General features: G+C 37.0%; 2 long non-coding RNA genes across 2 annotated transcripts in view; one reads left to right on the top strand and one right to left on the bottom strand.

Moving 5' to 3' along the window:
- LOC107051851 overlaps window positions 1-27,287 on the bottom strand; it is a 373,871-nt gene that overhangs the window by 325,347 nt on the left and 21,237 nt on the right. The window lies entirely within an intron of this gene.
- LOC107051853 overlaps window positions 25,890-27,287 on the top strand; it is a 31,595-nt gene continuing 30,197 nt past the window's right edge. Inside the window, exon 1 of the long non-coding RNA XR_001463785.3 lies at window positions 25,890-26,011. This is a non-coding gene — a long non-coding RNA (uncharacterized LOC107051853). The remainder of the gene's footprint in view (window positions 26,012-27,287) is intronic.

Here is a 27,287-nt window from a genome sequence, read left to right as displayed (position 1 = left end):
AGAAGATTGGATTCTCTTTCCAGTTTTTGCAGCAATTCTTGCAGTTCAGGATATGAAGTACCTGGTCAGGCAGTGTAGAATAATTTTCCAGTCCTGCCTCCTGTAGCGTTCTATATTCAGTTACAACACCTCAGTACTTCCAAGAAGCACAAACAGTCTGACTCAAAAGTTCTCATAATTAGAAATCTAACTTAATTTTATTGGATCATGTGATTAAATGAAATTACTTAGCACATGCATCATTGGATTAAAGCAAAACAACTTTCCTACAAATGACTTTCGTTTTTCACTTTATTCCATACCCCGTCTGCTTCTGATGACTTAATTGTGCCTTCTCAAGATCTAGAGAGATCGGTATTCATTAGAGGAATCTATACCACTTCAAGATTCTAAGATCTAATTGTATGATATAAAATATAGACAAATTAAAGTCACATTGCTAACTGCAATTACAAAATTCAATTGTTATATATTTATAGAAGCAGGCTCTAGAAAGTTCCAGCAGCCAAGATGGCTTTTATAAGTAACTGTGAGCTGCCTTTTCTGTGGCAGTCCCAAATCAGTCTCAGCGGTAGGGCAGCTACCTGTTTAGAAAAGATGCTGAAGAGTAGCACATAATTCTAGATAAATGAGAACCATTCATGCAGCTACATGTTTTGTTTCACTGTTTGCAGCACAGGTTATTATCCAAATTCATATGGCATAATAAAAATAGGAATTGATCCTAGTCACAAGAAAAAATATTCTACTTGAGAATTTTTCTCATAGGACACACTTATGCTGCATGCAACACAAGCACCAGGTCTCCTAGAGCAGCTATATTTTGAAGTACAATATCATTTCACAGTGGCCACGATGGCTGCTTTTAAAAGGGAAAAATTCAACTATTCTCTTAAAGTACCCTTTTCTATATAAATGAATTTGAACAAGGTGCAAGATGGTTACTGCATTCACAGTATGGAGTTAATGCCTTGAATGTCAAGAGTACCACTGATTTTTGGGCATTGTGAAATCTTTACACCTGTTCCCTCCATGAAGAGGAAACTGACATTTTATCCTTAGGACAGATGTAACTCGTTACATAGAAGATGTAGCTCTACAGTCTCTATAGTGTCTCAGCAAGACTTTTCGAGATTCGGTTAATTGTACTCCTTAACCTAGAGTTCTGAAAACATGTTGAATGCCCTTTGTGAAAGGAGAAATACATTTGCTATTTTCTCATTTGCCTATTCATCTCCATTTCACTTCATTTAGCTGCAGTAAAGCCACAGCACATACAAAGTGGCCTATTTCTAGCCGTGTTGCTGTTACAGCTCTTGCAGCGTGGAAATGTTACAAGCAATGTCAATACCAGGGGACGGGCACTGCACAACCAACCCTGTAGGAGAAAACAAATCATACTGGGTGCTAGGAAACCAGGATGTCAATTCCTGAATTTACATGCAGCCATTTATTCAGGATTCTTGTGTTAGCTTCCAAACAAGACAGAAAATAATTGAAAACTTTCATTTAACACAATATAGCATTTAGCACAATACAGCAGCTGTATTAGACATTCTGTAATCCCCATCTTGGAGCCCTGCTTTTAAGAAAGCAGTGGAAAACAAAAGTAGAAAGTCCCTTCAGCCTCTGAAGCATGTTTTCTTCTTTGCACAATAACAACAACAGATTCAAACATCATTCTTCTGTACAACTTGCCATCCCATGGCACAGCTTTGCTATGCTGTTTTATAACATACTTGATATTGGCATGAAGGTGTAAGCAACAGTAAGTGGAAGCAAGCCCAGTACGTACATCCGAGGGGACACAGGAAATAAACAGTCCTTTTAAAATACTGTGTTTCTGACTAAAGGTAAACGTTAAACTTTTTCCTTCCAACTCACTTTTGTTACTAAAAATAATTCTCCATGTGCTTATATTTTGTCAGGGTTAGAGAGGAATGAGGACAGAAATTAGCATTACTTAACCTAGGATTAAAAAGAAAGAATGCTCTCAAATGATTGGGGTTTTGGTTGGCCTTCCAATTATGGCTTTAAGAAGCTTGCATTCCTTCAGAAACTGAGAAGAACATAAATGTAAGTTGTTATTTATACTTCAAGGCAATTTTCTGTCCTTAAAGTTTAGCTATTTGTGTTTTCTTCCTTATAGAAATTAAATCTGAATGGCCATGTTAAATTATTCCAATATGTATTCATCTTAGTCTATTTTAGTGTGTCTTTCAAAAGCAAGGTTTTTCTGATTTTTGCAAAATATGCAACTTATTGTCTCTTTCAGACAACTGGAAATCACATTCAAGTTTAAACAGTTATTCAAAATGTCTTACAGTGCTGTATGGTGAGATTCTGATTGTCCTCAGGGTGTGTTCAATTTCTAAAATGACTGATTTGCCACCAACTATACAGTATGTACAGGACCTAGTTTGATATATGTTAACCTAGCATCTTAATAAAAGTGAAAACAAATACATGGACAACACACTCCCCTGCCCTTCCCACAAAAAATTAAAAAATAAAAACTAACCCACCCATGCCTATTTCTGGAGGATTCTGCATGATCTGGGGGTTCTTTTTGGTGACAAGTTGAATGTGAGCCAACAGTATGCCCTGGTAATAAGAAAGGCCAACTGTATACTGTTGGGCATAAGGCACAACATTGCTATCTGATCATAAGAAGTGCTTGTCTTCCTCCACTCTGTGCTGGGCGACCTCAGCTTGAGTGTGCAGCTTTTGGTGCCACAATACAGGAAAGACTTAAAGCTATTAGAGAGTGGTCAAAGGAGGGCACCAAAGATGGTGGAAGATCTAGAGAGCAACACATATGAAGTCATTTGGTTTGTTCAGCTTAGAGAATAGAATATCTGCATGGAAGAACCTGGGTGTTCTGGTGGGCAGCAGGCTGGCCATGAGCCAGCAGTGTGCCCTTGTGGCCAAGAAGACCAGTGGTATCCAATAGGTGATGCCCCATCTGTGGAGACTTTCAAGGTGAGACTGGATCAGGCCCTGGCCACACTGATTTAGCTGTGCATGTCCCTGTTCATTGTAGGGGAGTTGGACTACATGACCTCTGATGGTCCCTTCCAACTCTAAGGATTCTATGAATCTATGATTCTATGATGAAGAGACTGTGAAATTCCATTCTAACCCTTAGCATTTTGTTTTCAAGAGAGAAGCAGGTGGACTATTACCAAGAGGTTTGGAAAGGGTGCTTTGTTGGTACTGCAATGTAAAGATTTCTTTCAATTCTTTCAATTATGCAAGAATTGCCTGCATGTTTAGAATCTAGGGAAAAATATTAATTCATTAATCCACCTTAATTCCTTGGATGTTGCCTTTGAACAAAGATGCAAATATTTACACATTCCTTTTAGCGTCAGTATTGTCTGATGAGGTCTTGTGGAACTGCTGATTTTACCAGATAAGCAGAAATGCACGCTAGCTCCTCTAGGGGCAAAAGCAAGCTTTGGAACTGTTGTTGTACAGAGCAGGCTCTGTACAAAGGCCATGTTGTACAGTGAAGTGAAGCAGATCTTGAAGAATTACTTTATTTTAGCAATTGCCATGCAGGGGACTTTATTCATGAAAATTATTTTTCTTTTTAATTCAATCTTGATTTTAAAAGGTTTGAGCACTTACATAGCTTTCTGGTCTATCTCACTCCAAATCAACTTTCAAATTCTGAGGATAAATGAATTTATATCAGAGAATATATGTTTGCCAAAAGTAAGTGGGCAGTGGTTATCATGATCTACATGACGAAGTAATTATTAGCAAGGCGGAAAAGGCTCCAGAGACACAGAAATGAAAGACAATGAAAGAGAAGTCTCTTGTCTTCTAACTTGTCTTTTACCATAACAATACAGACAATATGGGTATTAACCATCATGCTTAGGTCCCAAGGCTGCTTTTATTCAGTCTAATAGTTTGACTCCAGATCATGAAGTTTCATATTCACTCAGTCTTTTTCCTCATACAAAGGAAAACAGTTTCAACTAGAGGTGAAAGTTAAGTTACCTTTCCAGGAAGTTTACAAAAACATAAGGGTACTAGCTTATATCAGTAGAAATTAAGAGAAAGTACTGTTCATTTCTATGTAAAAACAACTCAGTATGATTAAATATTTCAAAATTCCACCCCAAATACAAAGAAATGAAAAATTGTTGTTTTCTGTAGCCATTATCTCCAACTAAATTCTGCCTGCATTTTATTCTAGCATAGTGCGGTTTCATATAGATTTTTTTTTTAATTCTCATCTAGTTTTGAGTCAAAGAGTAAAAACATTTTTTATACAGTAGAGCAGATAAGGCAAAGGTTTTACACTAGCAAAAGCACATATATGTTGAAAAATATTTTCATCTTATTTTGATATAGAAATGAAATTGTTCAGATAAATAACCAGGAATTCTTTCCTGAATAACATGTGATTCATGAGACCAAGGAATGAATGTAAGTTTGAATACTTACATCTCTAATAAGCTTCATAACTAGTTATATTTTTAGTTTCCCTCTGTGTTCAGTTCCATTGATTGTAAAAGCTCAAAAAAAAAAAAAAAAAAAAAAATTGGTTCCTTTCCCACACCAGGGGACTCACCCGACCTATAAAATGTCAAAGGCCAAATTTTCTACTCTAAAGTAGATCTGGAAGAACACAATCTGGAAGAATGTTTTGAATTACCAGATATTCTACAGTGGTCTTATTAATTTTTACTACACATTTCTCTAAATTTGGACCTTTAAAAATTTTTCTACTGAACATTGCATCCAACTGAGTATGTTTCCATTAAAAACTCAGGGGTATTCCTGCTGTTGTTATTCTCTCTTTGTTGTGGTTGTTGTTGCTTGTACAGAGAAAAAGAAGAAAAAAGATCAGACTCATTAATATTATTCAAAATCCATCTGTTTTGCTAGTAGCTTCTGTAATCCTTTTTATTAACTTCTCTAGGAGTTACTCACAAGTGTCCTCTGTACAATCTTTAGGAACTCCTATGCATGTGCCTGAATATTCAGGCATGAACAAGATTATTCACATAGTCTATACATTTTCTCTGGAGAGCAAGCCTGGAATCATTTCAGTGTAATACCACACATGCTATTACTTGGAGGGAATAGGGTAAGGTAAAATTGGTAGACAGCCAATAAATCTTTGTTTCTCTAAGCCAAAAATAAAGAAATTACATTTTGTTTTTCTTCCCCCAGTAGTTCATGTCCTCTTCACATCACCCTAGTCTAAAGTCTCGATCTTCTCTTCTAATTCTATCAGAAGGAAGTAATTCCATCGTTTTACCCTAGCAGCTGACCACATCACTCACATTTAGAGGACGAATTTTGTCAAGTCAATAGCAGCAAAACATTTAGAGGAAGTGTAGCACACAGCATTGACAAACTCAGAACATCAGTATATAGCACGTGTAAAAATCAGAATTTGTTGGTAGGCTAGAAAACAGTAGGAGCAGCTCTGAGAGCCCACCTTATTGCATTTCCTTCTTACTTCCTTACCACCTTCCATTCCTCTCAGAAATTCTTCTTTCCCACTTTTACCTTTGCACTGGAAGAGCCTCAGAAAATTCAGGATGTAAAAGAGATGGACATTATACAACAAAATCCTGGCACCATTACAAACACCAAGTGGGTGTCCGCCACAGAATAAGAACATTTTTTTAAAGACTGCTTCATAAAGACAGCAGCTTCATCTTAATAGGGCCATGAACTTACATTCTCCAGCTCGCTCTAAAGCTCTGTCCTTTACTAACTTGGGGCCTTAGCCAAGAGCATTGAGATATAAGGAAGTTGTAGCTAATTGAGTTCAGAGGGCTTTGGATCAGATAATCCTGGCAAGTCTTACTCTTCATCAGCTCTTAAAAGGGAAATGAAAAAGTCTGTCTTATTCCACTCTATCAAAAAGAACCAGAACTGCACAGAAAGGAGTGGAAAGTATCCAGATGATACATGTCCTCTTTAAATACCTGGTAGCCTAAAAAATAAGAGATGATTAACTCATATTTTCAGAAAATTGAGTTTACAGGGAAAACCACAAGGAACTTTAATTTTTCCTTGCTGACTACAGGGCCACATGCATCCTCTGAAAATTTTAGCTTGTTTTACCCTCTTTGTTTTGAAGAAAAAGAGAATAAATGGGATTGCTATCTCAATAATCTACTCAAGGGGGTTATAAAGGGAGACAGAAAATAGAGTCACATGCATTTTTTGAATTTTGCATGGTCCAATTCCATGACAGAAGCCAAGCTCCCCATACACTTTCCCTCTGAAGCTCAGAGCTACACTCTCAAATACCAGAACTACACTGATACAGTGCAGTGATGACTACATGACCATTTCCTAATAGTACAAAAGCTGTACAAATGGTCAGCACTAAGCAGTGATTCTATGACAGCAGTCCTCATTACTTTGCTCATGGATACCTTTTTAAACAATTCTCCTTGCCTGCAAGAAGCCTCCTTGCAGTGTGGAGGATGCATCTCCACTGACCAGCCTGGGGGAGGCTGAGAGGTCAGGCTCTCCCTTCTGGCCCAATTTCACCTCACAGCAAGGCAGAAGAATGATACAAGAAGAGGGTAGCTTAGCAGCATTTTCTTCCTGAGGATGACAGCAACAGGCCTGGTTCAGGCCCTTTGTTAATAAAGAGCTAGAAAACCAAATTCAGCCAGGGAATATGCATTCCCATTTATATCAGAAAACAATCTCTTAATCTCTTTTTAAAAATGGTATTTCCATCAGAAAAGTGCACAATCATTTGAAATGTTGCCAGTTTACCATTAGCCACTGACAAATATTTATGACATTGAGTGTTTCCAAGACAGCAAACAGCCTCTCTGTCACAACCAGAATAAGATTCAAGACCAGGTTTGGTTATCTCCTTTTGAGTTTCTATCCAGCCTTTAACATTACTTGAATGTATTCACTGTGCTCTGGTAACAGAACAGAGAACACAGCACATGATAGTGATTTAAACTGTGTCATTAGCACATGGCAGGGGGGAGGGCTTTACTTGTATAGTTCACACATACCATACAAATTCTTTAAACAAATAAAGAGCTGCAGAGGGAGGGAGGGAGGGAAGGAAGGGGAAGAGACCTATACAAAACTGAAATTTACCAAGCTTTCCCACACTTGTTTGGAGGTCTCCCCACAATACGATGGAGTCTCTCCTCTTACCCAGCTCATCAGAAATTCCTCTCACACTGCACACACTGGGGTGGCACACTGCCTACACTTCGAGAAGATCTTGGCAGTACACAGGCAGCTTTGGAGCATGTACTAGAGGCAGAGAACATTACCTCATATTTTTAATAGAGGCAGGCACCATTTCAAATTAACCCTTTTTGGTTATGAATTCTTGACAGAAATAAGTATTGAACAACATCCACCGTATATCACATTAGGGTGAAGAACACGATGCCTTGCCCACTTAAAAAATTCACCATTGCATTTTTGGGTATGTTGGAGTTACACAACGAAATGCAACTGAAAAGAAGTACTGGGCAGAGCCCAAGACGGCACATCGAGCCATGAACAAATTGGTGTTCTCTCTTCTTTGCTGGTACGTAGCATGAGCCAGGCTGCTGTGCTTGGATGGAAGCAGCACTCATCTCATCTGTTACATTGCACTAAAGGACAAGCAAAAAACCGAAGGAGAGGGAGGTTACTGGAAGTGTGGGACACAGGTGAAGTTGATTTTGTATAGTTTAATAAGACATGACAGTTCTTGATTCAATCTAAATTGTTCATCAGTTTTGTGTTGTTTTTTTTTTCTTTTTTAACTTGGTGCTGCTCTACAAAACATACTTCATATGGATTGAAATTAGTAAAACTCCACATGTATTATTTAGTGATGGTATTTAACAATCTTGTAGATAGGTAAATAAAATCATCTCTTTTACTTCTAAAAAAACTGAGGCAAACTCATTCAGGATCCAATTTACTTACTAAAGATACAAATATTTCTTCAGTGAGTTCATCGACAGCCCTAAGGAGTATAAGACCCACTGAATTAACTGGCTCTTTTAAAGTAAAAAACGGGTTATTTTGAGCTATTAAACAGTTCTAAGAACTGAAAGATGATGGCTTCATTCAGACATGTGTGAGAGACAAGTTTAAAACCTAGGAATCTGAGAAGGTGAGATATGCCCAGAGATACACAGAATTAATTTGATCTGAAAGAGTTTGTGGTTTTTGTTCACAGATATTCTACCTTAAAAACTTCTGCTAACCAGATAGAAGCATGCCCTGATTAACAGGAGAGGACAACAACCCTGCAAGGATGTGGGGCAGATACAGTAGAATACCTAGATATTTATACATCACCCAGATCTGTAGCATGTATGAAAACTGATTTATTGTCTTAACAGCTCATAAAGGAGGAAGAATTAGCTCTCAGACAGGGAACCAAGGCAGAGAGAGAGTGACTTTCTTAGAATCCCACAGGAAGCACACTCTAAGTAGATTGCTGCATCACCTGCAGTTTCCTGGTTAATTTTACACCAAGATTTGCGGTTTAGCAGCTCCCAAAAGTGTTTTTAACAGCAGCAGGTACACTGTTCTCCAGGGTTCAGTCCCACCCTGAAGAAAAATAAGCATAAAGGAGTTGAGAGAATTTTCAAAAGACACAGGCAGTGGTCAGCTGTCAAAGCCGAGTAATGAAAATGAAGTTTTCTGAAGTGTCTGCCAGATATGATGTAGATGAGAAATTACTGCTACCTTAACATATCTCATTCCTGGAGGATTTCTGAACCATAATTTATTCTAGATATATCTCTAAGCAGAATTAACACCATTCTGCACAGATAGACACACAGTTGATCTCCCTTCAGGATTAGGTACAAAGCTGTAAAAAGAAGATTAACATCAACTTTACCTCCCTCTTTCCACCCCTATCTCTGTAGCTTCAAATAGACAAGACTTGTCCATTTTAAGAAAACATCAACTGAAAACATATGGAGGGAAAGAAGTCAAGGAGAGAAGGCAACTACAGGGAGAGAATGCAGAACACAGTCGTTTATTTAGTCTGCTTCTTGTGATTGCCTAGTGCCATCTTTGGATGAAGCTCACAGAGTAAGAAAAAGCCTTCAGTCATATCCAAGAGAAAATAAAGATATCATTTCTTTGATATCTCCTTATTCACAAAAACACTCCTGCTGTATTCACTATCTTTATCTGCAGTTACTGAACTAGTGTCTCCTATTCCTGTAGCTGAACACTGTCCCCTGCAGTGTTAGCTGGAAGAAGATCACTTTACTTTCATGACTCAGCATCCTCATGCACCATAGGGAAGAGGTACGTGCAAGGAAGCTGCTTTGAGAAGCTGACAGAGTACAGCCTGAAAAAGGAGGAAAAAAGACAAAAAAAATATATTCTTCTGTTGTTTCAGTTATCAGACATGCCCTGTGGATTTTTGTACATTCTTGTCCATGGTTACAACTACAAGCCTCCTGGGCCAAACTCTCAGAGCATGTAAAATGCTCCAGGAAAGCCAGTATAACAATTTTAGCAGTTTCAGCAATTTGCTGTTGCTAAGAATTAGGCCCAGGAGCATAACAAAGACAGTTGCTTAAATCTGTTAATAAGAAGTGTACTTTTACCACCTCGACACTCTAGTGGCAAGTAACAAAGCCATTTCAAATTCATATGTAGGTGGTCTGCTTCATGATGCAGAAAACAGAGACAAATGAATTGAAAAGAAAAATGAAATACATCACTGCAGATACACCTATATATATTAAAGAACACACAGATGTGTGTGTGCATATTTGTAAATATGCACATACAGATATGTATAAACACAAATATACATATGCACATATATGTACATACATAACAAAGGCACACAGATGAAAATTCAAACATGCAAAAGAAATACAGGATCATTTCAATGGGATATAGAGTTACTTTAAAAGTAGGTCTACAGGTTTTTTTACTACACAAAAGCCAACATTTGAAATATCAAGCAAAACAGTCATTAAGAAGTTCATGGACCCACCAGCTGCTCCTTTAAAGCTTGAAGTTAACAGCTGCTGTAAGACGCCCTCCAGGCTCCCTTCCTTGCTGAGAGTCATACAACCTTCATTTCTAGACAGAGTCAGAAATAGTCAAGATAATCTCTTGCAGTGGTGCAGCATTACACTGCTTGAACAAATGGGTTTACTTTCCAGCTAGCACAGCTAGGTATTTAGAGAGCACTTTCTTTTTTAAGGTTAATTTCAGCTTCAGGTTGTCAGAAACTGATTTGTGGTTTTTGGTCATTCCACGCTGTGAGGTTTTCAGACAGTTAAAGAGTCAAGCAACAGCTCCTCATCTTTCTTCTGGTTCTCCTCTTAGGATTTTTAATTCCTTAGTGGGGAGGAAGAAACAGACCAGGAAAAGTAGAATTTCTGCTACTAATGGATAGCAGAATGACATTTGCAGAATATATTATTTTAAATTAGGTAAAATAAGGATAGTACTATTCCAGGTGTGCCTTTACATGTCCTGGCAGAAGTACCTTTGCCACCACTTTATCTCCTGGGAACTTCTCTTTCTGTCTCTGCACTCTCATCCTTTGCTTCCTCTTTTCTTGAAGCATTAATTACGCTATCAACAGGCACCTCACCTAGCTATCATACACTCACCTCTACCTGCTCTCATTTTTATACAGTGCTACTGCAAAAATGTATCCTAAGGAAGCCTCGGGCTGTTTTACTTTGTGACCTAGTAATGATGTTCTCTCATGCTAGCAGATGACAAGTTGACTCTAGTCTGCTCCATGCAGGTGCCATTTGAATATTAATTTTCTCTAGCTAAAACTCTTACTTTCAGGCTGTCCTTTGAATTTGAACTTAAGATGATGAACTTCATACAAGGAGATTAATTCCTGGTGATTGGAGATAGCTAATAGAGACAGCTAGGTTAGCATCCCAATCAATCAAATGATCACATTGTTTGTCTCTTTCCAGTGACTGTGAGCAGGCCTCAGTTAAGAGCCTGAAGTTCATTCAGGTGATTCTAGACTGTATCTTCTAGATCGTATTTGCAGAAAAAGGGTCCTGCACAGGAAGAGTTGTCTTCTCCATAGGAGTTCTCAGGAAAATGAAGCCTGAAGAAGACATTGCTGCCATCAGTGGCAGGATGGACATGACAGAAATGATGCCACATTTTCACAATTGGCTGTTGAGGGAGGGCACATCTTCATGTTGCCACCTTTACATTACTGTAAGACACAAATCAACCTACAGTCAAGCATAAACTGTGGTGCTACCAAAGTACTGCAACTGATAGCAACTCAGACAACAGGAAGTATTTTATTTCTCTTTTAATCACAGAGAACCCACTCTAAGGTGCCTTGCACTGACTGTAGTCCTATAAAATGCAGTCATATTCAGACATAGTAGAAATATTGCTGAAATGTAGGACTGCAACTTTCCCACTTCATCCTTGGTGAAGGACTTACATTTGTTTTCCTTTTTAAAAAAAATCTGTTAAAAATATATTCTTTGTATCAATTGTATTTCTGTAGCTTTGTTGGCAATTCTATGGATCTATTCAATATTAAGTAGCTTTGTATCACTGTTCGATCCCATTTAAGAAATACAAGGAGACAGGAAGGAAGAAGCTATATGCAGTTTATAATAATTGATGTTTCCTCAGTATAATCTTGGCATCTCCTTAAATCCATTTATAATTGTTTGCTACCTATTCCACAGTACGAACAGGCTATTTCACCCATGAAGGGCAAATGCTAAGCTCCCTCCCTGGTTATGAAAGATCCATAACTCAAGAAGGCTGCAGGCTGGAATCTGTGGTGAAGATTTGTCTTTACTTTCTTCTTTAAGCAAGTCGAAGAATTATACTCACTTTTCATGCATGAGGCAGCCTATTTGTTCTTCTTCAGTTGTGTTTCTGTTAAATTAAGCTTTTTAAAAAGGGACTAAGCCCTGGCATCAGACATTAAACAGAAGGTTGGTGATAGATCTGGATAATTAGTATTTTGAGACTTCTGGGATAAGCCAAGAACATTTAAAAAAAAAACCAAACAACTTGATACTGAAACTACTTGGGGTCTTCTTTGGGGCATATTTCCACCAAGATGAATAATGAAAGTAACAGTGAAGGAAACATTTCACTTGGTCAGACAAGAAATATATTGTTTAATTCTGTCGTATATTTATCATTTAGTTTGTGTAGTTTTTTAAATTAAATTCCAATCCAACATTCTCTTTCAATGATTGTTAAAAGAGTCACCAATCCACATTAGTCTACAAGGGACAAAATGAAGAAGGAAACAAAGCTTTGAAAACACAGCAAAGTGAATATCAAGAGACATCAGAATACTGGCACAACCGTGGAAATAGAAATAAGCACTACTGTAGAAGTAGAAAGGGATAAAAATAAAAAAAGACAGAAATGTGAACCCTGCTTCAGACTTGAGCTGGAGGCTATTGCTCTCACTTTGACTCTTTCAGGGAATACAATATTAACGTATACAAATAAGCCACATCACCTTACAGGAATTCACACAAGACTGCTGGCAGGGTACCTAGTCCAGAGTCAGAGATATTGCACCATCCCTTCCCCAGGAGCCACTAAGGATTCACAGCAGAAATCCTTTAAGGTGATAGTGTAAACAGCTCTCTGCATGATTCCAGTTCTCTTAAAAGATGTAGATGTAAGTGCTAGCTCTGCAAAAAAACTCAGAGGCAGGAAATGAACTGCATTTAACAGACACTTTTGTCTTTGTATTCTATATACTAATTCACACGTGTTTTGAACACACCAAATCTCCAAGAGCTGCAAGATGCTTGCATTTATTTTGTCACCTTAACAGGTTTCCTCCTCCTCACCAATATCCTCCATTACAGTATTTCCCTCCCCTAGTTACACTGGCCCCAAATGTTGAATCAAACAGATTGAGCACAGGGTTTGAGAATCAATATAATGCCACTCTGCAGAGCTTCAAATGGGAGTCCTTTCCTCCAGTGATTAAATATTACCAGCTGTCCAGTGAGTTCCAGAGTATTTGTTTCTAGACCTCAAGATCACAAGATCTTTTTTAAGCACTGACAATTTAACTATCCGTGCAGGAAATGCATATTTATTATATGTACAGGTTTTTAAACCCCAGGGAGCGTATACCAAAATTATACACATAGCTTTTACAGCAAAACAAATTGGTTACTGTTAATTGTACTATTAATTGCACAAAGTTAATAAGGTCACTTTTTTACTTCATTTGGCATATGCACTTAAGTTGCAAAAGATCAAGAGTACTCCAGCATGCAGTGCTTGACAGATATAGCTTTAGAAGGTAAGTATTCCACTAAAACGCTAATCTATTTGTAAAATACTTTACTTCCTAGATCATCTACAGAGGGAGTATGGATATAATCCAAATTCAATCAGTTTTATGCCTTTTATGCTTAAAGTTGTACTTTTTGCCCTTTTACCCTCATTTCCCAGCAGGGACTGGCGGACACAGACATTGCTGCCCTTCATTTCCCATAATGCGTTTCTGCTAAAGCTGTATTAAATCTCAGGTTGCCTGGTGGAAATGTTTTAGAGATTATATAACAAGTGTCAACCTAGGCAACAAGTATGATCCATCTGTTTCTGTTACATGTTGCTCATTGTTGCATCAAGCAAGAAAGTGAAATTAAAACTTAGAAGTAAGATATCACAAAATTTCAAAATTCCTGAAAGCCATTTCTCTATTTCTCTGTATTACTATTATTAGTTTGAAATATTCATCTCATCTACATTCTGGGGCTGAACTTTTCTATATTTCTTAACTGACTGATATTTACTAGAAGCTCATTTGCTATTCCCAATACCTGAAGCTTTATGAGTTAAATGCAGGCAAAGAATTCAAATATACTTTATAAAATACTTTGGAAGCTTTCCCAGTCAGTCCAGGATTTCCTCAAGATAAATCTTCAGCCTTTTCAAAAAGAACAAACAGGCTTTGTATGTATGTACTGCATGTAACATGTGAATCTCTGAATGCCCCTGCCAGTATTATTTCAAACGTCTGCTAATACCTCCTGGGAAAAAGGTCTACATGATATTTTATGTATTTATTTCCATTCTCCATTTTAGCATGAATTATTATTAATAATTTAGAATTAATTAAAGAATGTTTATTCTTTTGAAAGACTATCAAACTCCGGTTAAAAAAAAAAAAAAAAAGTTGAAAAAGTTGTTCAGCTCCAAAGCAGCTTATTTGTGATACCTCAAGCAAACTGCAGTGGAAATGATCACAAAATGAAGGTCGTTGTTATTACAGAATTACGGAACCTCAGGTGTTGGAAAGGACCTCTGGAGATCATCCAGTCTAACCCCCTGCTTCAGCAGGTTCCCTACAGCAGATCACACAGCTAGGCATCCAGGTAGGTTTTGAATATCTCCAGAGAATGACTCCAGCACCTCTCTGGGCAGCCTGTTCTAGGGCTCTGTCACTTCACAGGAAAGAAGTTCTTCTTTATGTTCAGATGGAACTTACTGTGTTCCAGTTTGTGCCCATTGCTCCTTGTTTTGTCACTGGGCACCACTGAAAAGCCCACACCATCCTCTTGATGGCCATCCTTTGGATTTTAATAAGCATTGATAAGATCCTCCCTCAGTCTTCTCCTCTTCAGGCTGAACAACCCAGGTCTCAGCCTTTTCTCATAAGGGAGGTGGCTCCAGGCTTCTAATAATCTTTTCTTGAAAGTATAAACAGGAGCAGGCTATCTCCTATAACATATTCTTGCAAGCATTTTCATTACTAGCAAAACCCAAAAAATGTTAAGCAGGGATGAGAATCAAGTTGTTAAACATTTACACCCTTCATCCCTCAACATATTTCCTAGTACAGTTTTTCTTTTTTTTTTTTTTTTTCCAAAGTTACACCAGACATCGATGATATCAAATTTAGACCCTAGAGAAATAGGCTACTATGTATTTTAAATAATGGAATGCACTGTTATCTGTATATACTGGGAAGAATTAGAGTATCAATTCACTTCAAACACTGCCTGCCAGAGTTCCTGCAACCAGGGCATATTTTTTTCATGACGTTTTGAGTTTGTGGATTTGAAGAAATGTGTACCTCGGGCAAACTTGCACAGCAAGGAGAGCACATCTCATCTGATTACAGGACTCCATTACTGACTCCAATCACGTCTTTCTTCTGTCATGCTTTTTCTTATGATAAACACCCATGTTCCAGTCATAATGAGTCAAACAATTCCTAAATGTGACTTTATTCAAATCAGAGATGGTCCACATAAAGTTCAAGCTACTAGCATTATTTATATGAAAACATTTGATTCTTAAAGAGCAATGTGACATAAGAATGGGATGAACAGATGACAGGAAAACAGGTTTTGTTAGTGTATAAATACACTGATTAGGAGTAAACAATTTCTAATTTTCTTCCAAGCATTTCCAACCAAGTTTTACTGAAAGAAAGGAATAATGATGTAAAGAGGGAAATTTCTTCTTAAATCATGTCAGGACTTAACGTTTCTAATTTTCTCCTCACTATCAATGAACAGGATTACATCTAGGAAAAATAATTCATTTTATACTCCACTTTCAAATCCCTCAGGCTGAAATTCTCTCAGGCATCCCACACTACTATGCTCAACACCACTGCATTACAGCAACAGCCCTGGGAAAGCCAACTTTGTATATAATGGCACAGAGAAGCTAGTTAATTTTTTTAATTATGTTCTAAATATCCCAATATTTACTTGTATCAGGATTAGAAGACTAAGGTTGGACATTCACCCATAATGCTACACACACACACACAGCTTGACTTGTGGCATACTGCTTGGCTGTAACTGAGATAAGCCATCAACACATTGCAGCTGCATAAGCCAATTCCTTTTCAACACTATCAGGCAAATCCATTTTCACTGTCTTTGCATACAGCAATGAGGGTATCAGCTGATGTAAGATTTCTATCTGATTATTTCCCAGGAATGCACATTTCTGATTATCTGTGATGACATTTTCCTGCATTGCTTCATCAATTGTCGGAATTGCACCTACCCATCCTGCACAGCATTGCTTTGTTTTTTATTTACATTCATGTGATGACTGTTATGACTCATACACATACACAAACCATAAATGATTTTTACAGCATAAAGAGCACCGATGTTATATTTGTTACATGAAATACTTCACAATTAAGGCTGCTAGATGTTACAGAATTGAGTTTTCCTTTTCCTAAACATAATCAAATTCCTCAAAACTATATTTACAAATACAGTACTGCTACTGATTTTAAATAAATACTGTATGGAATAAAATATCTTGTACCGGCTTCAGATGCAAGGATGAAGCCATTTCACTTTTGTTTAAGATTGTTAAAGCTTGCTCTTAAAACAAGAAGTAGTTTTAAAAGAATTAAGCAATTTCCCACAATTCACTCCAGTAAAATACCACTATGCTGCCCCTGAGAATGTTAATCCTGAGACATTTTAAAACAATTTTATGAGAAAGCTTTACTACTAAAAAGTAATTATTGGCTGTCAACATGATAATCTGAGACATATACACAAACACATCAGTGTTCATACACTGCATTTCTACAGTGAAAGCACTCACAGGTTGGAAACAGCTGAGAGGCCAGTGCAGGTTTCTCCTACTCCTGTATTAGGCCCATGCATTATCATGCAGTTTTTCCTCAGAGACAATGCCGGCCTCCACTTCCGGCAGAATTCTTTCCCGCCTTTTCCATCTCACCACAGATCTTTTTTTTTACTCACCTATTTCAAAGCTCAGCTACTCATGCACCTTGTTTTCTGACCACTGCAGCTCATTTCAATCCAGTTACTTGCCCAGCTGGCCCAATTCTAGCTGTCCCTATAGTTATTTCCCTCTTACATGGATCTAGATCTAATCTCACTGAGTCCTATGTTAACAGGATGCTGATCCTATCTGAATTGGAGATGGATAGCTTCTTCTTTCTTACGCCTGAGATACAGAAAGCTCAGCCTCACCATTTATTACAGGCAGTGGTTCAGGTACCTGCCAGAACCAATAGCAAAGTCTCTATTTTGCCTCAACTATAAAATGCAAGTGCCACTCTCTTTAAACATAGTGTCTTAATGTTTTATTGCTGTTGCTGATCCCTAAAGAGAAAAAAAAAAGAATGATATTGCACCTCATCTCCCCAGTTTTGCACTGACTATTGCTGAAATGTTGATGCTGGCTTCTCCTATTAAAATGATGGGACTATGTGAGTGTTTTGGATATGGAACACTATTTCAGCCTTTTCCATTATCTTCCTTCAGCCTCATAAAATGTTAGACACAAATGGTCAATAATCCCTTCTTATTTATATTGCAGTAGCAGCACTTAACAACTTCAGTCACAGGGCTCGGGCTTATCTTCCACTAACACACATCAATACGTTTCAGTGTTAGAACTGTACAGATTTTCTTCAACCACATTGTTACATACATACATTACTGGTGACTTAATAGCCATCCACCACCACTCTCTCAAAGCACATTTAAAACCAAATGTTTAATCCACAAAATATCAATAAAACAGATCTTCACTTGGCTGGTACCTCAGAAGTTGTGTTACCTTGGACTAGGCATTGCTTTACCAGGAAATTTCTAAATGTGGTTTAGTTCACCATCATTTGGGTCTAGAAAGTTCAAGTTCAAAAGCAGAATCTGACATTTCAAGAAGGCCTCCAGGAAAAGAGAATGAACTGGGGACTGAATAGTGTGTGTTAAGTCTAAAGCCAATAGAGAGATTTCCACATAACAGCCTCTTCTTATTGATATCTTGAAAGACAGTATGGAATCCCAGCCTCTTATTTTGGATAGTCTCCAGTACAGCTGATGATATGGTGAATATGTCTATAAAAGCTCATGCCTACACCACAGTAACTATGAAATAGAGATTTTGGAAGAAATACTGTATGTAATTCAGAAGGCATTATGGTCCTTCTTTTTGTGAACTGAGTGATCTTTAGTGAAAAATCTAATGACACGAATCAAGTGTCTTTGTGCTCACACTAAAACCAATGTGTCAGAAAATTCAACATTTATAACAATAAGAAAAGATAACAATGAAATACTATCCTTATTCACACAGATATCTAACATCATTAAACTGCTATTTCCTTTCATTTTTAACCTCTAAATTCTACTCTATTTTCATATTAGGCAATTGTAAAAACAACAAGTTAATTCAACTCAAAACTGTAATTTTGTACCACAACAAAAGGCTCTTCTAGACACAAACACAAGGAAGGGCTGTTTGTACCTACTGTTACTATTAGCATATGCTAGAATATTGCCTGCTGCTTGTGTCAAGTAACTTGCCATTCTAAGCAAAATAGCAACGATAGACAAAACTAGGCCTTTTGCATAAGATTGAAGTATTGCTTTTCTAAATTTTTTTTACTTTATATTTTGTGTAAATCACATGCTGTAGCTTATTAAAGAACAATGAGTAGTTGCCAGAGGTGAAAACTATAATTAATTTTTTGTTGTTGTTGTTTATTTAGTGCATTAAAGGAGAATACACACTGCTGGAGATGTTTAGCTTGTACAATTTATTTTAAAGGACAATGAAAGAGAGAGTGTTTTGTTTGTTTTTGTGGGTTTTGTTTGTTTGCTTGTTTTAATATAGAGAAAAGGTAGAAGGAAAGAGAAAAGTTGTACTAGGTAGGAGGCATCTAAGTTTTATTTTCCAAACTACTAAACCCTTTTTTTTTTTTTTTTTTTTTTCCCTTTGGAATAATGATGTGATAAATCAAAACTGTATAAAATATTTAAGGTGTCTAAACACCCTACGTGTGCCCACTCTGAAATAAGTTTTCCAAAATCTAGGTGCTGAGCCAAATCTCTGAGTTGATCAATCCCATTACTCTAGTTTGGTGCTAATGTTTGTTATTTAGTTTGTCTACTAGACCACACAGCATAGCAGAAAAACCACATATATTGTATAAATTGTATATTGTACAGATTTCAATTAATAACTTCAGAGTTAAAAACTAGGATTAGTTTTAAACCATCTGGGTAGACTTTAAATTGCCATTTGAGTCCTCTTGCTGAAGATTATTGTACAATTGCTTCATGGAATACATTTTACTGTTCCCCTGTGGAAAATGTGGGTAAGTACAGAGGGAAATACCAGCAAAAAAACAATAGTGTAGAGTCAGCAAGCCTGGTATATGAGATATCTAAGTACTCTAATCATGACTGTGAATTAACCTTGTTATGTAATATAGGATTTTCTAGTTGGGCACCTCAACCACCCAACACCATTCTTCTCTCAAGGGAAACTGTACTTTTTTTCCACATATTTCACTTTGAAAGAACAGGGAATAGCCTATCTACGACCAACCATCATTAACATCCTAATTAGCTAGGATGTCACTGAAAATGATTTTTCATTTTAAAAATACCTCTTCTTTAAAAATCAAAGCTTCTCTTCTGAAGTGCAGTATTTTCAAATCATTAAAGTCTGGCATGAATTAAGTCAGAGACTGTGATTAGCTGAGAGCCCAATCATTAAGGCACTTCCTGAGGATGCAGAAGATTCTGCTTCAAATCTGGTCTGCCTGGTTCAGATCAGGAATCTCAATCTCAGTCTTTACAACCCCAGCAAACATTTTATCTTTTGGTATAGGAAACCAGCCCTTCCTATCTCAAAGCGTAGAACAGAACAATGCCAGTAGCAACCACTTGGAGAGATGCACCCCTTTTGTGGGCAACAGTAGCCTATTGAAGAGCCTACAGCCATCCATACTGCATGTAGAAAGCTGACATAAGATTCCGTTGCCTAAACAAGGGATTCTAGTGCCTTTTCAAATATCTTAGAATCCAGAACATCTTTTTTGCAGTTATGACACTGACTTGCAGAACTAGACAATGACCTCTGTCCATCTGGAGGGGCAGTGAAAGTCAAATGTGAGAGTTTAAGGCATCTCCAATAGCACTTGTTACCTACATTTAATCACCTAAATCCCACCGTGTTTCCCATGCAACTCTCAATTAGACAAACCAGAAGCTCTTAAGACGCTCTATGAATAAAGTTAGTTAGCTGAATACTAATTGTTCTGAATGAGTTTTGTTCTTCTCTCAAAATCTTGTAGATTACAGTTAAATTTTGGTTAGAAACACTTTATTATTATTATTATTATTATTATTATTATTTTAATGCTGAAAATGTTCATGGGGTGGGAAAACTATCAATCTGTTGGGTCAAGTAAATCTGGAAACAAGTGGTCTATAGTGGTCTCTCAGTATAACTTTGTACAGACAAGAAGGGGATTTAATAGTAATGCTCTGTTTCGAAGTAAACTATTAAATAATGTTAAGGGAGTTCTAAAGGAGAACCTGCAGATTTTTAAGTTTTCTAGTCCACTAAAAACCAAAAAACATCTGGCTTACTAGGTTAGCCTGCATGTATGCACTAATAAAAACTGTATTTTATTGCCTGACTGTCATTTCCACTCATCTTTCTCCAGGACAAAATTATCTAAAACAGTGTGTCCTTGAGGACAGAACTGCTGAGGGCTCTCTATGGAAATCTATGGTATAGTTTACTACCATTTGTGTCATTCTATTTAATTTGCTTTTTTTTTTTTTTCCTTAAAACATGTGGGTAATAATCACAGCAAATTGATTCCCCTGAGCTCCTTGAACAATTAAAGCTATTTGGTTATTGCCACCTGCTTGCTGTTCCCATTAATGTGATTTTCAAGACTTTATTTTTTATTATTCCTTCCTGCTTCTTACCCTACTAAATTATTTGCCCAGTCTTGATTTATTGTAATTAGCGTTAAAATGGTGTGAACATCTTCCAGGAACCTGATTGCTCACACTGCCAGATACTGCTCTTTGTAAGCAGTTTTGCGAATTTTGAAATTTAGCTTTATCTTACATAGAGTCTAAGGAAAACAAGTACTTAATGATATGACACTATTTTTATAAGGATGTGGACAGTTTCGTTTTTAAATCTCTTTGTAAACTTAACCTTCATGATACTAAATAACATGCTGTCTCTTAACCTCTCCACTCAGTACAGGGATAAGAGAGAAAAGTAGGCTCTGCATTTGTGCATGTATGTTATTGCAGTTCAGTCAGATATTTAACCTTTCGTTTCTCAGAATGTCTTCTTTTGCTCACCTATTTCTCTATTTGGCGACCTGATTTTTTTGATCTGCATTCTCAAATAAGCAATATCATATAGATCTCTTATGTTGTGATCTCTCTTTACAAGAACAAAGTGAACACTGATTTTGGAGGAAGAGAGGCAAAAAGCAAGAAAAGACCATGGATTAGAGAAGTAAAGATTGAAAGGGCAAGGAGGAAATGAAAGGCCTCAGCTCAATTCTGTAAGTAAAAATCAAGTTTTGCTCTATAGAGCAGTTAGAAAAAGAAGGGATCTGTAACTCGTTTCATCTTTTAAAATGAAGTCAAATAACACTAGGTTTTCTCATTAGCTTCCTTTCAGGGCTATGTTGGTCACAGTCAGATGCATGTTATACACAGCCTGGCTTCTCCATACTGAATTCCCAAGATTGTGAGATAACTGTGGGATAAACATACTGCAAGAATTCTGCTGTTCATAAATGGCTACATAACTTACTGACCAATTCTGATGGACTCACTACCTTAAAACTGCACAAATATGAGCTCATAGTGTTCCTCAGGTTGCAAGGTGCAATTAAAAAAAAACAAAAAAACAACACCCTATGAATATAGCCTTGATTTTTAGTCATCGCTATTACTCATTTCTCAGGCAGACAAGTCAAGTTTGAACATGAAAAAATTTAGACCTACAGTGTAAGTACAAATGTAGATCCAAGTAACTGTCCTATAAATGAATGTGGTTATAGACCACAAATTGTACCTTCAATGGAGAGATTAGACATTAGTCAAATTCCAAAAACAGCAGAAAACCAATAGGAAAAAGTAGCAACAACCACAAAAAAAAAAAAAAAAAAAAAAAAATCCCTAATTTAGGAACAAAGCTTAACCTTTTTTTTTTTTTTTTTTTTTTTTTTGCTTTGATTATCTGACGTGCCAGTAGATTTTATACACCAGGGTAGAATTTCCAGACTTTGCAGATCATTTAAAAGCTTAAGGGATTATCAAACCAGTCGTTTAAAATGACATTTTCACTGTGCAAATATTTGTCTATTAAATAGGCTGTATGGCACAGGACCTGATCAGCCTTGGCAGTATTACAGGTTCTTCATACACTGCAAACCCCACTGTTTCCTCATAAAGCTGTCAAGTCTCAGTTTAATGAAACATATATAAACTCAATGATGTTAGCCATGTCTCAGCAAGCTAATTCTTTTTTTTTTTTTTTTTTTTTTTTTTTTTTCCCCTGTTGAGTTACCCCTATTAGGACTTTTTATCAATTTATCCTTTTAGGAACACTACAGCACATTTGGTGCTGGCACTGTGATACGAAATCTGAGTATATTTAATTCTTGAATAGTCAAAACATTTACATATGTAAAAATATCCTGTGTGACCATCACTGCATTACTCACAGAGGATGGAAATATTAGGGAGCTTAAATCCCATGAATTCCTCCATGCCCTACTCTACTGTTGTTGGAGATGAATTCCTTACAACTTCCTTGTGTTTGTTATTAGAGCTAAAGGGTTTTTACTTACATTCCACCAGACTCAGGGTCTGAAAGATTCAGGAGTTATGAACAGTTTTCAACAGCTGGGGTGGAAGCTCATTATTGTAAACAGTCTTAGGAAATTTAGACTCTTTACCTAGTTTTGTCATACCTTGTTCAGAAAAAAGGTTACCACAATACCTATTCCTTTCAGCAGTAAAGAATATTTCTATCATAATTTTGAAGTACCAAATCTAAGTAGTGAATGCAAATAAGTGAAGAAATATGGCAAAGAATCCTGTTACCACCACAAAATATATGATGCTTGCTCTCTGAAAATTTAGACACCACCACTGACAACTTGTCTTATTCTACAATATGTTCTTGCTATTTATGAATTGCCTCAAATCAGGAAGGAAAGGCTTCTACATAGTACTTCTCTTTCTACCAATGAACAAAGTAACTGATGTCTCCCATTAATGACTTTAAAAAAACAAACCAAACCAAAACAAAGCCAAACCAAAAAATCAACTTCCAGCACATACAGAACAGTAAATAACATTGACAACATGTCTTAGTATCTGACAAAACCTTGATTGTTTCTGCCCAATGCTATTCTCCACTCTATATTTGCTTTCCACATATATTCTAGCAAGCAGTTTATCTTTCAGAAACAAGCATCTTTAAATGACTATTGTAGAACATATTTGAAAAGTCAATTGCTAGTATTTGTAGGGGAAACATCATTTGAAACAACCAAGTTCATTCAACTGAAAAACATAAATACGCTGTTTCCAAGCATACAATGAAAATTTGAAAATTTGTGCTCTGAATTTACGACCAATGCAGTAAATTGTTTCCTTGGAGATTCCAAACAGACACATTTAAAAAACTGAGGTAAACAATCAGTCTGCTCCCAGAACAATTTGTAACAAATAAAAAGCAAAAAAGTAGTCCAATACATTAATTCTGTCAAGTTATTTATCCACTCTCATTTATGACTACAGTTGAGTTTAAACAAATCTGTACCATCAAATACATTGATGTAGAGGGAGAAAGTTTGTCCAAAAAAGAGAAGTTTGCTTGTAGTTACACTGTGGCTAAGCCCGCCATCTCTCCCCCCCCCCATGAGTCATATGATCAAATAGCCCTTCTCTGAGCAGAAGAAGATATTGAGAGCAAAACAAGAGTCTGTATGGTCTAGCATATGGATGTACAAACTTCTGGCTTGCTTGGGGCACACTGTGTGAAGAAGACACACTGTCTTAGGCTGCGTATAAAATATATAATATAGTTAATGTATATAAGTAGCAAAAGTTATTTTAATACCTTTTATTAAAACAAAAAAGAGATCAATAAAAACATAAAATTAGAGGGATATTTGATCTTGTTTTTATGAAACTAATGAATCAGTCTCGTTCAGTGGAAGTGGGTGCAATTTTTAGTGAGTTCTCAGGGAGCTCATCAGAGATTTTGATGAAGTTTTCTTCTTCCTGAGTTTTATTCTTGAAAACAGTTGGTCACAAATATGTCTACTTCCAGAAAGTGATGACATGAATAAGGTGTGATTGTGAAGTAAAGGACATATTTTTTGCTGGTAAGAGAGATGATATAAAAATCTAGTAAAAAGAGGTGATCAAATTTTTCTTTGAGTTGAATGTCTGATTGTAACTCTACACATTCCACTCTTCCATTTGAAAATTTGCATGTATTAATGTTGACTAAAAATGAGGTTGCAACTATTCAAAAAAATAGACGATTTTTCCGGCAAACTTGAAAAATATCCTCAAATTCCTTCCTTAAAACCGAAAGCAAGGCTGCATATTGCTCAAAGGATTATGCTTGGCCAATGTAGTAAAAATGCGTAAAATTATTTGGCATAGCATGATCTTGCCATAATTTAATTTTGAATGCTGTTATCATTTGAAACACAGCACTAAGTGGATTTTCACCATGAAGACACATGTTTACCTCATTCAAATGAGCCATCAAATCCACCAAAAATGCTAAATCTGCGAGCCATTTTCAATCTTCATGTTCTGGCACAAATTTTCCTCTTCATTCTATACAGGAGTTAATGTCTTTTCACTAATCATAAAATCTTTTTAGCATTTTAACCTGACATGGACACCTTTCTTCCCATAAGCAGCATCAATACTTTTAAGTAATTCCTTGAATACGCAACAATTCAATTGCTTGGACTTCATGAAATTCACAGTTTTGATGACAATTTACATGACATAATCCATTTTAAAACTTCTGAGCATAATTTTTCTTGATATATGATGCAGAGATATTTCATCAAACTTGAGTTACTGGCAGCAATTGCATTGTTTTCTATTAATTTCGCAAGTCCCTCTTTTTTATTTTTTACCAGTGATTGCTGGGGTGCCATCAGTAGCTACAACAAGTATGTTGAAAAAGGTTAAAAAAAATCACATTAAGGTAATTTTTACAGCTTCACACAAAACAAGATTCAGTTGTGTCTTTCAACGGAATGACATAATATTAATTATCATGAAAAGTTGAGTCATATCAGTAGCATCAGTAACTTCATCAATCACCAAAATATAAAATTTGAACTTAGCAGTATTACTCTCCAAAATTCTTTTGATAGATTTTCCTATTTCTTTAGATCACCTGACTGTAATATGGGGAGACAAACAGATTTTAGAAGAATTTTTTATCATACAATTATATCTTCTATGTATTCTATATACTGCATAATAAAAATGGAAGGAGGGGAGATTTAGATTAGATGTCAGAGAGGGTGCTGATTGTGCTGGTGCAGGTTTTCCAGAGAAGCTGCGGATGCCCCATCCCTGGACACATTCAAGGCCAGGTTGGATGGAGCCTTGGGCAGCCTGATCTTTTGATGCCTGATTCAGCAGTTGGCAACCCTGCCCGCAGCAGGGAGTGGGAACTAGATGGTCTTTGAGGCCCCTTCCAGCTTAAGCCATCCTGTGATTTTATGACAGCATACAACTCTCCATGCAAATCACATTAAAAGTCAGTCACCCATGAGAGAGGAATACATAAAGCTAAGATAAGGGAAAGTAAGCACCGTCCATTAACATATTGGTGAGGAATGCCTGAGCTAGTGTTTATTTTATATCATATACCAACATTATTGCAGCTGGTGCATTTATCAGTGGCAATTCTAAATGTGTTACATCTGTTGCTTCAATAAATCATTAATTTTTCAGTCCTTGGGTGGACTCTGACCAGCAAACAGCAAAACTATTAACACAACAACTACCAGAAAGCAAATCTCCATCTAGCTGTGTGCCCTGTGATGTCACCAGAGAGTCACAGTCACCCCATGACCTCACAGTGTGCCTAGAAATGCCCCGAGCACCCTGAGCAGCTGCATTAAGCCATAACCACACTGGTGTTTCTTCTGTCCAGGAGCACAGCAGCATAGGTTTGTCAAAATGAAAACAATTGTTTTCTGATAGTGTTCAAAGCCAGGTTGGATGGGGCCCTGGTAACCTGATCTGGTGGGTGGCAACCAGCCCACAGCAAGGGGTTGGAAGTAAATATCTTTAAGGTTCCTTCCAATCCAAGCTGTTCTATTATTCTGCAATATTAAACTCACCATCAATAAATGGTTTGAGGTTTTTTCTGCAGTCAGATTTGCTACCACATGATTTGCTTTTATAGCACAGCCCATTTGAGCTGTAACTTCTCAGAAAAAAATTTGTTGCGATGACCAACTTTTTTTCAGTTCTGTGGCATTCCTCGATATGCATCCAATTTGTCAGCATGTTTTTGCTTGTCTTTTCACATTGTAATCTTTACAAACTGACACAATTTCCTTACCAATTAAACATAGTGCCATATTATTTGTCTCTATAAGAAAGTACTCATCTGTCTACCTTTTCTTGAACACTTTCTTCATCCATGATTTTTCTTTTTTTTTTTGGTTCTGTTTTCTTTTGAGACAACATTAGGTAGATTTAAATATTATTTTCAGTAATCACTGCATTTTACTTGCCAAGTGGCACAAGAAAATGTCACATGCAACACACACAGGTTTTTATTTTACTGTCTGTGTGTGGTGGGCACAAGAGTTAGAGATAGCCCTGCACTGTGCCCTCCCTGTGTCCTGGTTTTAGCTGAGACAGTGCCAATTACACGTCATTATTTAGTTGTTGTTGAGCGATGGGTGTGTGCCAGGCATGGAGACAAGCTGCTTGGTGGGGCAGAGCTGCTTCCATGATGGCACAGGACAGCGGGCAGCCACAGTATGAGCTGTTGTTACCACATTACCATGGGTTGGACAGGCCTGGTCTAGCACTTTATGTTCCAGGGAAGAGGATAAGTAGTAAGACTCAGAGAGAACATGAACTGAGCTTGCTTTTCTGCCAGAAGCATGACTCTTGATCACAGAAACAATTTAAATAAAAATTAGGAAAAAAAAATATTCACAGCTAGCAATAAGCCTTCTCTCATTTTCTTTTACTCTTCAGGAGATTATTTTGATGGGAATTAGACAGCCCCCTGCAGGAAGCTCTTTAGTTCTTGTTAAGTCTTTTCACAGCATGTTTGGCAGAAAGAAAGGCTTGTGTTTGATGCTGTTCATCACTACTGCTGCTGATTTTCTCAGGTTAAGAAACATCAGTCTGTTTGCACCACTTTCAAGCACTGCCAAAGCGTAGATCTCATATGGGTTCCAAGTCTGGCTGCTGTGTTACAGC

Source organism: Gallus gallus, chromosome 9 (assembly GCF_016699485.2).
Source record: "Gallus gallus isolate bGalGal1 chromosome 9, bGalGal1.mat.broiler.GRCg7b, whole genome shotgun sequence".
Taxonomy (NCBI): domain Eukaryota; kingdom Metazoa; phylum Chordata; class Aves; order Galliformes; family Phasianidae; genus Gallus; species Gallus gallus.
This window is presented reverse-complemented; position numbering and strand designations above follow the sequence as displayed.